Below are 16,215 nucleotides of genomic sequence, written 5' to 3' on the forward strand. Positions count from 1 at the left end.
GTCCCAGGATGGTGTATGCGGGGAATCTTGGAATTTCGGTGTCAAAAGTTGAGTCTATGTCATTCAAAACAGCGTCCCAGTAGGTGCGGACTTCTCTACAGTCCCAGAGGATGTGTGTTAGAGTGCCCAGTTCCCCGCACCCTCTCCAGCACAAGTCGCTCCGGGATGGATTGCCCTTGTGAAGCCGGACTGGTGTAAGGTGCCAGTATGTCGCCAGTTTCAGGGCCGTTTCCCTGCCCGCTGTGTTACGTGTAGTGTGCGATGCCCTGTAGTACACCTGGCTCCATTCTTTAGGCGTGAGCGTTCTGCCCAATTCAGCTTCCCATCTCTTCTGACCCGCTGTTTTGCCTAGCGCTAAGGGGGGTGTAAGCATTTTATATAGATCTGATATTAGATGTCGATCATTGTTTTTGGTCAGGAGCCACTTCTCAAAGGGGGTTAGTGGGCGCCCCACCAAGGTAATGATCGCGGGGTCAGTCAGCCAGTGGCGCAATTGAAATTATTGAAAAAGATGAGGGTCTGCGATATCATAGCCGTGTTTGATGTCTGCGAGATTGAGAAAGCCCTGTGTATCGAAGAGATCCCCAGCGCACTTGCATGCAGTGCCGCGCCATTGTGTGAAGGCGTGGGGGCCGTTGCCCGGTGGGAATTCTGGGTTATCTAAGATAGGGGTGAACGGAGAGGGAAAGGTGGTCAGCCCTCTTTTGACTGCTACCGCCTCCCAGACTGTAGTGACAGTGCGCGTTATGGGCGAATTTGAGAGGTAAGACGGTCGGTGCTGTCTAGGTAGAAAGGGGACGTCCCAGAGGGATCTCTGGGCCATGGCCCTGTCTTGAAAGAGCCACCTTTTCTCTGACTCGGGTCTATACCATTCTGCTAGGTATCTAAGTTGTTCCGCTTGGAAGTATTGTTGTAGGTTGGGGATCCCCAAGCCCCCCTCATCCATACTCCTGTGGGACAGTTGTTTATTCAGACGCGGACGTTTGCCCTCCCAGATAAAGTGATGTAGCGCTGTCTGGAGAGCCGGGATAGTTCCTCTCGGGGGGGTCACCGGTATGGTCTGGAAGATGTACAGGAGTTTGGGCAAGGTCGACATTTTCACAGCCGCAATTCTACCCAGGAGGGACAGGGGTTGCTTGGACCAGCGCGAAAGGTCCGCCCGGATCTGAGTGGTGAGAGATTTATAGTTAAGAGCAACGGTTGACGCTGTCGAGGAGGTAAGGGTAATTCCTAGGTACGGGAGTTCTGTAGCAATTTGAAGATTACAGCCATATGTGGCGGTCGGATCTCGATGGCGAGCGTTTCTCCCCAGTGGTAATATTAGGGACTTCCTTCTGTTGATCTTGAAGCCTGCGACCTCGCCAAATGTGTCCAGCTCCTCTAGAAAGGCGGGGACCGAGCGGGCAGGTTGGTCGAGAGCGACTATGATGTCGTCTTCATAAAGGCTGATTGTATGGGGTTCACAGCCGAATGTGACGCCTATGATGTCTGGGTTGTCTCGGATTTTCTTCGCCAGGGGTTCGATGTAGAGGGCAAACAGAAGGGGGGACAGGGGGCAGCCCTGTCTTGTACCGCGTTGGATCTAAAAGGGGTCAGAGCGCACAACTCCCAACCGGACACAGGCTAGGGGATGGTGGTAACAGCTGGCGATCCAGGAGCGGACGCGGTCACCAAGGCAAAAGCGTAGCAGCACCTGCTGTAGGTATGTCCAGTCAACGCGGTCAAACGCTTTTTCCGCGTCTATGGCCACAAGCACAGCGTCGGATTCCTGGAAGTGTGCTTTATCTATGAGATGCAGCATTCTTTTGGTGTTATCGCTGCATTGACGATTAGGCACGAAGCCCGATTGGTCAGGCTCCAGAATGCCGGGTAGGAGCGGGCCCCGTCGGGCTGCCAGGACTCCGGTGAAGAGCTTTAGGTCTAGATTGAGCAAGGAGATCGGGCGGAATGCTGAACAGTGCGTTGGTTTCTTACCCGGTTTGGGCAGGACAATCACCTCGGCCGCCAGCATATCGGGGGGAATAGAGCCAGGACCCTCAAAAGAATTAAAGAGCCGGGCAAGGACAGGGGCCACAAGGTGGCCGAATAGTTTGTAAAACCCCGCTGAGAATCCATCCGGTCCGGGGGATTTCAGTGGGCGGAGCCTAGATATAGCTGCCCTGACCTCCTCCAGGCGGATAGGAGTGTCCAGCGCGGTCGCACTGGATTGGGACAGTTCCGTGATTGTCGCCGAGGACAAGTACGTTTCAATACTCCTACGGGATGGCGCTTCAGCTCCGTATAGGGAGGCGTAGTAAGTTCGGAACACGTTTGCGATCTGGGGTTCCTCGGTGAGAATGTTCCCAGAGTCGTCTGTGAGGTCAGCTATTTTTGCATGCTGTATTGTATTGTATTGTATTGTATGTTGATTTGTATAGCGCGATTGCTGCCCAATGGGCGTCCAAGCGCTGAGTATGTAGACAGAGGTGGGCAGTGCAGAAGAGGTTAGAACTCGGTGGACCTTGCAAACAGAAGGGTCTTCAGTTGTTTGCGGAATGAGAGCAGGTTCGAGTTGGACCAGAGTTGTAGAGGAAGTGAGTTCCACAACTTCGAGGCGTTCAGGGAGAACATCCTGCCTCCGGTCCTAGCTCTCCTAACTCTGGGTACCACAGCCAAGAAAGCCTCCGTAGAGCGAAGATTTCTACTTGGGTGGTAGCGGGTGACTAAGTTGTCATTGATTGCTGGGCCTGTCTTCCAGAAGGCCCGGTGGGCAATGCATAGTGCCTTAAATGCCACTCTCTGCCTCACTGGTAGCCAATGCAGACTTTTTAATCCGGATCTGGCTGACTGAGTGCGTGGAATCTGTAGCAAGGTACGGGCTGCACATTTCTGTACCACCTGCAACTTTCGTAAGGTCATCTCAGGGGCTCCCACGTATAGGGCGTTATTCAAATCCAGCCGGGACTGAATCAGGCCTTGTACTGCCACTTGTTTGGCTTCCATTGGCAAAAGGGGTAGAACTTTCCTCAGTGTTCTGAGTAGGCCGAAACATGTGGCAGATAGCTTAGTGGCCTGAGTGGTGAAAGAGAGACTTTTGTCCAGCCATACTCCTAGGCTTTTTACACTTTCCTTAAGGGTAGGAGGGGTACCCAGACAGGGAGGCCATAGGGAGATGAGTGGCACTGGTGATACTGGGCCCAGGAGCATGAGCTCAGTTTTATCTCCATTGAGTTTTAGAGAGGAGATTGTCATCCACTCCTTGACATCCTCTAGACATTTCATCAGGCCTTCCGGGGTTTGCCTGTTGCTCTCTTGCGCCAGAGAAACCACTAGCTGGGTATCGTCGGCATACGATATGATCTTAATACCGTGCGGTTCGACGACCCCAGCCAGTGGTTTCATATACTGTATTTTCCGGCGTATAAGACGACCCGGCGTATAAGACGACCCCCTACTTTGCCTGAAAAATTTTAGGTTTTGTGCTATACTCGCCGTATAAGACGACCCCCACTTCCAGCGCAGTCCAACGCAGTCCTGCATAGCCATTCCGAGAATGTACGGTACTGGTATTTTGAACTTACCGTATTAGTCTAGTCCTCCTCCCTGTGGGTGAGCAGTAAGGCTTTATCAGTGGACAGTGTTACCTAAGCGTTTATTTTACAAACTCAAAGACTGAACTCAAACAAATTGGTTGTATAAACAATCTTGCTTTACTCGCAATATTTTTATTTAGAACCATATGAAAAACTGTCACTTCTGAATATACCGGTACGGTACGGTAAACATAAATAAGTGCATGAAACAGTGCAAGTGGATTAAACTTCCCATAACTTTCCATAAATCCAAGGGATTTCTACAGGATTTACAACGTTCCCTTTAAAAGCCTTCAAAATCCTCCTCTTCGTCATCTGATCTCATAAGTAAGTCAATGAGATCTTGTGGTACATCTGTAAGGCAGTCATCGTATGGATCTGGTACCAATTCCGAATCAGATGATGTGGTCTCTTCTTCAGCATCCTCTTCACCTTCCCACAGATAGTCGTCCTCCATACCATCTAATGAATTTGATATGCCACACTTCTTGAAAGACTTTATTACAGTTTCTGCATCAATGTCGTTCCATAACAAAGGTGCACAAAACATCCAACTGTGGAGCACGCATGTTTCCTCCTTTTGTGAATGTTTTTTCACCGCTAACCATCCACTCATTCCACTGTTCTCGGATGCGATCTTTAAATGGCTTGTTTAAGCACACATCCAGTGGCTGCACCAACGATGTCAATCCTCCAGGTATAACTGCAGCATCTGTTTTTATTCTTGCCAGCCTTTGCTTGGTGCTCGGAGTTAAATGAGCCCTGAACATATCCCACACCAGTAGACTACGTCTTTGTAGAAGTCCACCTGGTCGCCTGCTCCATACATTATCAAGCCATAGCTTTACCCCTTCTTCATCCATCCATCCTTTCTCATTCACATGCACAAAACAACCAACAGGGAACTTGAGTTTCGGCATTGTTTTTCTTTTGAAAATAACCATTGGTCTCAGCTTTGCGCCATCAGCTGTGCATGCTAGTACCACTGTGAAACTGGACTTCTCATGTCCTGTTGTTTTTATTAAAATTGTCTTTTCGCCTTTTTGATGGACAGTTTTGTTGGCAATCATATCGAAATTCATTGGAGTTTCATCCATATTTCCGATGCTACTTAGCGCATAGCCATGTTCATTGCGCAGCCTAATAACGTAGCTCCTCTCCCTCGAGCAGGGTGGTCGCTCCCAGTGTCCCCTGGAGACACCTGGTATCGTTTCTGCTGCATTGCATTTAAATTGCTGTATTACATTGCCTGCTGTCTGCCTGTGTGCCGCTTGGCTGAATTTAAACGTGATTTTAATTTTGCGCTGTTTTCACTGGCTTTTTCACTGTGTTAGCGCGTTTCCTTGTAGCGCTCGGCTTTGCTCCCCCCCTCCGCCTCCATTTTGTTTATTATTGTTGCCCTCGTGTGCCCGACCCGCCTCCCAGCTGAACCGCCCTCCCACTGACCGTAACAGCGCTCCCCTACCTGCATTCAGCGTGACTCGCTCCTCTCCCTCGAGCAGGGTGGTCGCTCCCAGTGTCCCCTGGAGACACCTGGTATCGTTTCTGCTGCATTGCATTTAAATTGCTGTATCACATTGCCTGCTGTCTGCCTGTGTGCCGCTTGGCTGAATTTAAACGTGATTTTAATTTTGCGCTGTTTTCACTGGCTTTTTCACTGTGTTAGCGCGTTTCCTTGTAGCGCTCGGCTTTGCTCCCCCCTCCGCCTCCATTTTGTTTATTATTGTTGCCCTCGTGTGCCCGACCCGCCTCCTAGCTGAACCGCCCTCGCCCCTCCCCTTCCACCATCCTTATATGACAGGAGTTCCCGCGCGCAGCGTTCACGCGCAGCGTCCGCGCCCAACCCGCGCCGAAGGTGCGCCAAAGGTAAGCCCGTCTACGCCCGTCCGCGCCTGGACCGCGCCCAGCGCCAGACCCCCTGCCCCTCGCGCTGCCCAGTCCCCCCGCATTACCTACGATGCCGCCGACCTCCTAGCCCTTAACCCCGGTCGCGCCTCCAACTGCGTCCAAGCCGCTCCTGGACTCACCCATGGTCCGTTTTCCTGCTTCTCCTGCAAATTTAGCGGCACCGACAACATCTCCGCTCCGACCACACCACAGATTCCCGACCCCAACCACCTAGAATGCATCCTTCTCAACACCCGCTCGGTCCACAGACACGCCATTGACCTTTGGAACCTACTAGACACCATCTCTCCAGACGTCGCCTTCCTAACGGAAACATGGATGAACGCCTCCTCCGCCCCTGACATCGCCATCGCTATCCCTGATGACTATAAGATCACGCGCAAGGACCGCACCGACCATACAGGAGGAGGAATCGCTATCGTCCACAAGAAATCCATCCGCATCTCAACCAGCTCTGACGCCAACCTCGCCAACTCCGAACACCTTCACTTCCAGATCCACATCGACCCCAAGACCACACTCAGAGGCACCCTCCTCTACAGACCACCAGGACCCCGCGCAAAATTCAGTGAAGACATCACGGACTTCATCACCCCACACGCGCTCCCCTCCAAAGACTACATCCTTCTGGGAGACCTCAACTTCCACCTTGAGAAGATCAACGACCGCAACACCGCCACCCTCTTGGACAACCTCGCCAACCTCGGACTTAAACAACTGGTCACTTCCCCCACCCACATCGCAGGTCACACACTCGACCCCATCTTCACCTCCAGCAACCATGTCTCTTTCAGCCACACTACGAATCTCCTCTGGACTGACCACAGCTGCGTTCACTTCACCTACAACAAGCCGAAACCCATCATCCACCTCCAACCAACTCTACAAAGAAACTGGAACAAAATCACCACGGAGCAGATCTCCACATCGCTCCTTCAAACCTCCCCAGCCCTCTCTTCTAACGCCAACGAAGCCGCCTCCAACCTCACCCTCTGGTTATCCAACACCGCCGACACCTTAGCACCACTGAAAAAACGCCAACACAAACTTGGCATCAAGAAGGCCTCATGGTTCAACGAGGACCTCAAGAAATCCAAGAAACTATGCCGCTCCCTTGAAAAGGCCTGGAAAAAAGACCCATCCACCAGCAACAAGGACGCCTTCAAAAGCGCCATCCGTACTCACCACCAACTGATCCGAAAAGCCAAGAAAACAGCATTTAAGGATCGACTCGACAACAACGCCCACAACAGCAAGGAACTTTTCAACATCGTCAAGGAATTTTCCAACCCCTCGGCCAACTCCAACGACATCACCCCCTCTCAAACCCTCTGCGACTCCCTAGCCTCTTTTTTCCACAACAAGATTGCTGACATCCACAACAGCTTTGACAACCAACCCGGAAGCCAACCCACCCTACCATCAGCTGACTATCTTCCCCCCGTTAACACCCTTAACGCCTGGAACCCAATCTCCACTGAGGACACCATCCGCCTGATGAATTCCATCCACTCTGGATCCCCCACAGACCCATGCCCTCACCACATCTTCAACAAAGCAGACTCCTTCATAGCTCCGCACCTCCGAGACGTCATCAACTGCTCCTTCAACTCCGCTACCTTCCCAGAAGACTGGAAACACGCTGAACTCACCGCCCTTCTGAAAAAACCAACAGCAGACCCCACCGAACTCAAAAACTACCGCCCCATCTCGCTTCTTCCATTCCCGGCCAAAGTCATCGAGAAAGCTGTCAACAACCAGCTCGCCGCCTTCCTCGAAGCCAACAAATCACTCGACCCCTCACAATCTGGCTTCCGAGCCAAACACAGCACTGAGACCGCCCTCGTCGCAGCAACAGACGACATTCGAACTCTACTGGACAATGGAGACACAGTCGCCCTCATCCTCCTCGACCTCTCTGCAGCCTTCGACACAGTATGCCACAGCACCCTTTTACAACGCCTCAGAAACATCGGAATCCAAGGAAAGGCACTGGATTGGATCACCTCGTTCCTCACCGGAAGAACCCAGAGAGTCCGCCTCCCACCATTCAAGTCCGAGGCCTCTGAAATCATCTGCGGCGTACCACAAGGATCCTCACTCAGCCCCACCCTCTTCAACGTATACATGAGCCCCCTCGCGGCCATCGCCCGCCAACACAACCTCAACATCATCTCTTACGCGGATGACACTCAACTGATCCTATCTCTCACCAAGGACCCCAGCACCGCCAAAACTAACCTACACGAAGGAATGAAAGAAGTCGCCGAATGGATGAAACAAAGCCGTCTGAAACTGAACTCAGACAAAACAGAAGTCCTCATCTTAGGTAAATCCCCCTCTGCATGGGACGACTCCTGGTGGCCGGAAGCCCTCGGAAATGCACCCATCCCGACAGACCACGCACGGAACCTTGGCGTCATCCTGGATTCTTCACTCTCAATGAACAGACAAGTCAGCGCCGTATCCTCTTCCTGCTTTAACATTCTTCGCATGCTCAGAAAAACATTTTGCTGGATCCCCTCCGAAACAAGGAAAACAGTCACCCACGCTCTAGTCACGAGCCGACTGGACTACGGAAACACCCTCTACGCAGGTACCACCGCTAAACTCCAGAAGAAACTACAATGAATCCAAAACGCCTCAGCCAGGCTCATATTAGACATCCCACGCAACGAACACATCTCTGGTCACCTTAAAGACCTCCACTGGCTACCCGTCAATAAGAGGATTACTTTCCGACTGCTTACCCACGCACACAAATCACTCTACGACATCGGACCAGATTGCCTCAACTCTCGACTGTCCTTCTACACCCCCTCCCGCCAACTTCGCTCTTCCAGCCAAGCCTTCGCCACTGTCCCTCGCATCAACAAAACCACCATGGGAGGCAGATCCTTCTCATACCTGGCTGCCAAAACATGGAACTCACTCCCCGCTTACCTTCGCCTCACCCAGAATCACCTAGCGTTCAGAAAGCAACTTAAAACGTGGATATTTGACAAATAATCCTCCTCCCCTCCCTAAGCGCCTTGAAACCCTCTGGGTATGTAGTGCGCTATATAAATTTTATGACTTGACTTGACTTGAAGCTATGCATTTTGGCATCAAGATCCGCAGGTAATTTCTGGGCAATTTTTGTCTTTTGCCGCAATACCAGATTATGCCTTCCCATGAATCTGGTACACCAGGATACAGTGGCCTTAAATCTGTGGCTGAGATCTGGATTAGATTTGGCCCACTGAAGTGCAACCAATCGGATTTTATTTCGGGTCACGACATAACCGCTTTGCCGATGCTCGGCCACCATGTCTGCTACATGCTTTTCGAGTTCTGGCCAATGTGGGGTGCCTCTTCTTAATGCACACTTGCCCCTTGGCATACTCCGTAATGCTTTCTCATTTGCTCTCCAGGCCCGAACCATCTTTTCTGTCACTCCATATTGTCCTGCAGCAGCACAGTTATTATGTTCCGTGGCAAAATCCACAACTTTAAGTTTGTAACTGGCTTCATATTTCCTTCTTCTTGCCACTCCTGGAGCCTTGCTGGGTTCTTGACTGCCAGCCATTTGCACTGGATGCGCTGCTGGAGCCTTGCCGGGTTCTTCACTGTCTGCAATTTGCACGGAATGTGCTGCTGGAGCCTTGCCGGGTTCTTCACTGTCTGCCATTTGCACTGGATGTGCTGCTGGAGCCTTGCCGGGTTCTTGACTGTCAGCCATTAGCACTGGATGTACTGGTGCTGTACAGTATGAACAGGTGCAGAGACTGTCTTCAACACCACACGTACGGTACGGCAAATACGGTATCTGGTCACCAGACTGCCTTTCCACTTCGCAACAACCAGCCAATCACGGCAAGTGCTCTACTGCCTTCGGTAACATTCAGGAACATTCGACAGTCCCCTTTCTATGCCCACGCCCATGTCAAGGAGAGAGGGGCGCGTGCCAAAACGTGCCAAACGTGCCAAACGTGTCAACACACCGGGCGCTGCCATCTTCGGCGCTGGCTGCCCGTTACCATATACCGTATTTCGGACGTCCTGCTGCCTCGTCCTGCTGCATCGTCTGCCTGGGGATGTGCAAGCGGTTGGAGGCGCGTGTACAGCGGCAGCGGCAGTCGAGGTAAGACTCATGGCGCCATTTGCTCGCTTGTGAAGCGGTTTGACACCTTCGAGTGAAGTCCTTGCTATGAAAAAAACGCTCGCTTTCGATACTTCATGGCGCGGGGCCTGGTTGTGGACGTTGCCAGGGCCGGTGGCTGTATTTTTTAACATAAGGTGTGTTGTTTCTTGTTACATACGGTATTTCCTATTGTGAAGCGGTCTGACACCTTCGAGTGAAGTCCTCGCTATGAAAAAAAAACGCTCGCTTTCGATACTTGCACAATTCATGGCGTGGGGGCTGGGTGTGGACGTTGCCAGTGTCGGTGGCTGTATTTTTTAACATAAGGTGTGTTGTTTCTTGTTATTTCCTATTGTGAAGCGGTCTGACACCTTCGAGTGAAGTCCTCGCTATGAAAAAGCGCATGAAAACATACCATAACATTTTGTACCCGGCGTATAAGACGACCCCCGACTTTCCAGAAAATTTTAAGGGGTTAAAAGGTCGTCTTATACGCCGGAAAATACGGTATATGTTAAACAACGCAGGGTTTAAAGAAGAGCCCTGCGGAACCCCACAACTCAGTGATTTGCTGGCTGACACTATTTCCCCGTCAAAGATCTAAAAAGATCTGTTGGTCAGGAAGGAGTCAAGCCACCTCAGTGCATTGCCTGTTACTCCGATGTTACGCAGACGGTTCAGCAAGGTGGCATAGCTGACCGTATCAAAGGCTACACTTAGGTCAAGGAGGATCACTGCCACTGATCCTCCTTGATCTAGTATCCTGCGTGATTCTTCGGTAACCGCTAACAAGGCGGTTTCAGTACCGTGCTTAGGTCTGAAGCCTGTCTGGGTCGTGTCCAATAGCAAGTTGTTCTCAAGGAATTTAACTAACTGGGTGTTTATATACTTCTCCAGGACCTTACTTGCCCAGGGGAGAAGTGAGATAGGGCGGTAACTGGAGTGATCTTCTGGATCAAGATTGTTTTTTTTTAACAGTGCCCGTACCATGGCTCTCTTCCATACAGTGGGCACTGTACAGGAGGAAATGGAAGAGTTTAATAGATCCAGAATTACGGGCAGGATGGCTTGGCTTGCCTGGAGCAAGATCTCCGGTGGAGCTGGGTCATGAGGAGAGCCAGATTTGACTTGGCGTGCCAATTGATTAAGGGTGTCAAGGTCTAATGGGGGGAAATGTTCAAGATTTGGCTGGTCTGGGGGAGTGGGGTGTCTTGAAGATGTTTGGTCGGCTGCTCCTGGATTTGTGGCTGCTATCGGGAAGGAAGAGTAGATCTGGGTAACTTTATTATGGAAGAATTCCGCTAGCTCATTGCATTGTTCTTGTGTTTTTGCCAAGGGAGGAGCTGTGTTCACTTTAGTGCATTTTTTTACCAAGTGAAAGATTTCCTTGGGTTTGGTTTTGGCTTCCATGATTTTGTCCGCAAAGTAGGTGGCCTGGGCCGCCCTGACCCCTTGTCTGTAGGCCTTGATTGCCTCTCTATATTGGGACTTTTTTTCAGGTAGGAAATCCAGACGCCATGCTCTCTCACGTTTCCTACAGAGGCGTTTTTTTTTTCTCTTAAGGTGTCTGAGAACCAGGGTGCTGATTTATGCAGCCTCTTTGATATAGATCTCCGAAAAGGGAGAATCGTATCCAGTGAGTTCGTGATCCAGCCCTCATAATTCTTGTTTGCCAAGTTGGGGTCTGTGCGGGGAGATGGGCGGGTGGAATCTAGGTTACTTATCCAGGACTCCATAGGTAGTTTAGCCCAATTCCTCTTCGTTCTGACTTGGGGGGTAGGCAGGGGGGTTTTGCAGGTGAGCCAGGTAAGCGGGACTAAGAAATGAACCGACCAGGGAAGGCGAGTGGGTTGGCCCACCACCAGCTCGGTGCAGTTGCTAAAAATCGGATCAAGTAGGTTACCCTTTTCATGGGTAGGGGCTGTGACAAGCTGAGTTAATTGTAAGGCTGCTAGGTCATCTGTTAGTTCCATGGCAGTATGATCTGTAGGGGAATTGAAATGGAAATTAAGATCTCCTAGGACCGTGTAGTTAGCAGAGGTCATAATTCGTTTGGCTATGGTGTCTGGAAGAGACCTATGGAACAACTTAGCCGGCTCTGGGGGGCTGTATATCAGAGTGCCGGAGAAGGAGCTGTTCGCATTAAAGTCTATGCTGAATGCTAAGCTCTCGCACTCAGGAATAGTTTCAGCTGTGGTTCGACAGCGATACTGGTCTTTTAGTATGATAGCCAGGCCTCCTCCTCTCCCCTCTGACCGGTCTAATCTGTAGATTTGAAAACCAGAGGGTAAGGCTGAGACTATGTCTGGCTCAGATTGAGATGTAAGCCATGTCTCTGTCAAAAAGATGGCGTCTGGCTTGCGCTCCTCTAGCAGCAGGGCAATTTGTGTGCTGTGCCTCGGTAAAGACCGGCAATTTAGCACATACATACAATATTCCTGCGACGCGGCTGGCGATGTGGTGTTGTGAAAGGGATGTTTGCATCCAAGGCAGCGAGAGGGGAGTTCAGCTGGTGAGTAAATGTATGTACAGTGTGCAGCAGCTGTAGTTCCTATGTTGTGGATGGCTGCCGAGCTGTACGTCCTGCTCTGGGTTATGTGGGAGCCAGGGATTGTGGCCCCTGGTCCCGTATGGACACGGGCGGGCGCAGACGGGCTTGCCTTTGGCGCGCCTTCGGCGCACCGCCGGCGCGCCCGCTGCACCCGTCCACTGCGCTTCCGGGAGCAACACATTCTTATATGTCAGAGAAGGGGGGGTGTGGCCTGTGTCAGTGGGCGGTGCCCGGGGGTCATGGCGATTCTCCTGCGACCCGCTGCAGCGCCTGACTCGGCTGCGCGGGGAGGCTGCTGGGTCTTAGCTTTGGGGGCGCTGGCCAAGAGTCTTCCCGTTCTATTGCCCCCAACATAGTACGTGTGCCGAAGGCGGAGCGCAGAAAATTCAGCTCTATCCGTGTCGAGGGAGGCCAGTTGGGCCCTGGCAGCTTTCAATTGCCGCCATACCTGCGGAGCGCCCGTGCGACTATGCACCCTTTCCAGTTCAGCAACCTGGGTCGTGAGCTCAGTTCTCTTCTCCGTCCGAACCTTGGCCTCCTGGGCAGCGATTGCGATTAATTCCCCACGGACCACGGATTTTAAGGCCCCCCATAAGGCTGTCAACGGCACCTCAGGTGTGTCGTTAATGGCCAGGTAATCAACAATGTATTTGTGTTAGCGTTCTCGGGTTTCCGGCCGTTGCAACATGGTTTTGCGGAGGCGCCATGCACCGCGGGGGCGGGAGGGCGTAGGGGCAGTGATAGTCAGTTCTACTGCGTCGTGGTCCAAGAGCGCCGCAGGCACAATGTCAATCTCAGCTAAGTTAGAGATCAGCTCCGATGATCCAATGAAGTGGTCTAGCCTGGCATATGTGTGATGGACGTGAGAATAGAAGGTGTATTGCGTTGCGTTCGGGTGTGCGGCTCGCCATAAATCCACCAAACCCCTGTCCCGCAGCCATTCCACCCCTGACTCAGTGAGAGCCCCAGTGTCTCCATAGTGGTGTCCCAATCTGTCTTTAGTGGAGTCCATGACTAACTTGAGGTCCCCCCCGATAAGCAGAAGTGTGTTGGATGTTTGGAGGGATTCAGAGAGTGCATCTTTCAAAAATGCTTCTTGCCCTGTGTTAGGAGCATAAACTGACCCTATTGTAAGTCCCATACTGCCTAGCTGGAAATTGTGCGCGAGAAGACGGCCCTTGACCTCACCCGCTTTGACCCCCACCTTCCCGCGAAAGTGTCTAGATATCAAGATGGCCACCCCGGCTTTCTTTGTGGGAAGGGAAGAAAAGAATTGTTGGGGGAAGGCGCGTGAGCGCATCCTGTGCCAGTCCTTGGGTAGCAGGTGAGTCTCTTGAAGGAGACAGGGGTCGGCCCCAGAGTGTTCCAAATAAGAGAGTATCGCCCTTCTTTTAATGGGGTTGTTCAGGCCTTTGACGTTTAGCGTCAATAACTTCAGTTTAGGGTTAGCCATGATCACAAGGTACGAGTCGGACAGCGTTCAGTAGCGCAGTGTCACTCAGGGCAAGCCCTGGCTCTCGTGTGGCACATAGAAAGGGTATGGGTGTAGTAGGCAGATTCGTGTATGTTGGTATGGCCACCCCCCGAGGGAGCTATAGTATTGAGGTAAGGATAAACGACGCAGCTGCACTACAAAAATCATTGTCCCCCCGGCACACTGGTTCCCACCCCAACAGCCACCCCAAAACACCCCAAACATTCACAGTCAGAGGCCATGAAGTTAAACTTTTGCAAACAGTCCCCTCCACCCCCCACCCACTACCCAGGCCCCAACACCCAAAAGTAAATAGGTATAGTCCCAGTCCTGGTACTCCACACAGGGCTGTGGTAAAGGTCCTCGTTTGGGTCATGTCCCGTGGCGGTCACATCGCCCCCCCGCCCGAATCCCGCCCCTCACTTGGAGATGAGTTAAGCTAAGGTTGATCTCCCGGATAGTACAGACTTCACCCAGAAGAAGAGGTCTCTTTGGCTTCTTCCGCCACTGCTGTCGCTCGTTCCTGCGTGATGATGGAGGCGTCCGGCTTCAGGTGGTGCGAGGGCGATCTCCTGCGTTTCACTGTCTGCCAGTCCCCTTCAGAAGGCCTTTGGGATGAGCTGGGAGCGAGTTTGTCATCATCGTGTTCGATACCTAGGAGGGTGCACGTGTCTTTAAGTGAGCGTAGCTGGTGCAACTTCCCGTTCCATTTGAAAATGAGTTGGAACGGGTGTCCCCAGGAATACGGAGTCTCATGTTGCCGTAGGAAGTCTGTTGCTTTCCTGAATTCTTTGCGCTTTTGCAGGGTGATGGCCGAGAGGTCCTGGTACAGGGCTATAGAGTTCCCCTGGAATTGCAGAGGTTGGGCTCGCCGTGCTTCTCGGAGAATCCGCTCTTTCAACGGAAAGTCGGGTAAAAAGGCCAATATGTCAAGTGGCGGAGCAGAGGAGCGTCTGGGCAACCCAACCCTATGCGCCCTGTCGATGCGTATCTCGAAGTCTTCCGGCTCGCCCAGAACGGCCCTGAATAAGGCCTGTAGGTAGCTGGTGACATCAGATGCCTCCGTTTTCTGAGGAACACCCCGGACCCGTATGTTGTTCCGACGGGAGCGGTTCTCAAGATCTTCTGTATGGGCCTGGAGGTCCATCTGTTGGTCAGTGAGTCGCACTATTTCCTGCTGGAGGTGTGTGATTTCCAGGCTCCTGGTCTGATCAGCTTCCTCCACTGCGACCACTCGCTCCCCCAGGCCCTCCACGTCTCGCCGGAGTTCCCAGACCTCTCCCGCCACCTCTTCTTTTAAGGACCTGAAGTCGTCCCTGAGTGAATTAAAGAGTGTCTCCAAAAAGTTCCTAGTGATGGGCGACTGATCGTCCGCTGGTTTCAGCGATGTTTTCGCGGTGACCGGAGAGGGCGGGTCCTTGCTCAATTTCGGTTGGTTTTTGGCCAGGAGTTCTGGAAGTGTCTGCGACCCCTTCTTTGATCGCTGTCCCGCCATGTCATAGCCGGGGCCCCAGCGGGTTGCGAGCTCGTCAGTGGGGATGTCGCGGCGCCGCTGTGTGAAGGCAAAGGCGAGACTGCGCGTCTCGGGTGGTCGGTCGTTCCATGTCCTCGGCTCACTGATGGCGTTATATGGCCTTCCTGGCGGCGGTCAGCAGGGTGGGTGCTCAGGTGCTCGCTGTGGGTGGCAGCCCGGCGTAGGGTCAATATGGGAAGCGGGCGGCGCAGGAGTGCACAGGCGGGAATGGCCGCTTGGCCCCGTGGCAATGCTGGGCAACAGAAGTCTAGCGCTGATGCAGGCACCCCCCCTACTGTCGCAATAGGGACGCAGTTTGGCAGCCCTGGGATACCCCTCGCCGGGGGCTCGGTTCTACCCCTCGAGTGTTGTGGCTCGGCCCACTTCAGCCCCTCTCACCTGGATATAGCTGAACTGAATGCCGGTGCTGAGGTGTCCAGGTTCTGGCCTCTGTCCCGTAGTGCCTCGCGGACCCGCTAGGCCGTAGGCGATCAGCCCCCCATGTAGGCCCGGAGCTCAGCTCAGCACAGGCCGGTGGGGTGCCGTGGTGGTGCAGTCCGTTGGCCCCAGCAGCGCCTCCCAGCTGGTGGGGGCCCTTACGTTCTCTGCGGCGCTGCCAGCCAAGCCGTCACAATGCTGGGCGCCCCACAGGCCCACCTCGGCCCCGCCGGACTCGTCCGTCGGGTAGCACCAGAAGGCCCAATGCCGGGGGGGTCAAGTAGCGCGGTGTCAGGTCGGCGCGCCCCTCTCCGCCGGCCAGGCCCTGGGAGCGGCGTCGTGCACCAGGCAGAGACGCTCCGCGTTACTGTCTGTTCATGTGGCGGTGCTGGGCAGCAAAGAAGTCAGTCATAGATGCGGGCGCGTCCCCCCTGTCGCAATGGGGACGCAGCTCGGCAGCTCTGGGTGTCTTCACGCCGGAGGCTCGGTTTTGCCACCCGAGTGTTGCGGCGCGACCCACCGTAGCCCCTCTCACCTGGTGGTAGTTGCCCTGAGTGATGGTGCAGGGGTGGCTCTGGTTCTGGCCTCGATCCGTTAGGCCGCAGTCGACCAGCCCCTCAGGTGGGCCTGAAGCGC

This window comes from Lissotriton vulgaris, chromosome 1_1 (genome assembly GCF_964263255.1).
Source record: "Lissotriton vulgaris chromosome 1_1, aLisVul1.2, whole genome shotgun sequence".
Classification (NCBI taxonomy): domain Eukaryota; kingdom Metazoa; phylum Chordata; class Amphibia; order Caudata; family Salamandridae; genus Lissotriton; species Lissotriton vulgaris.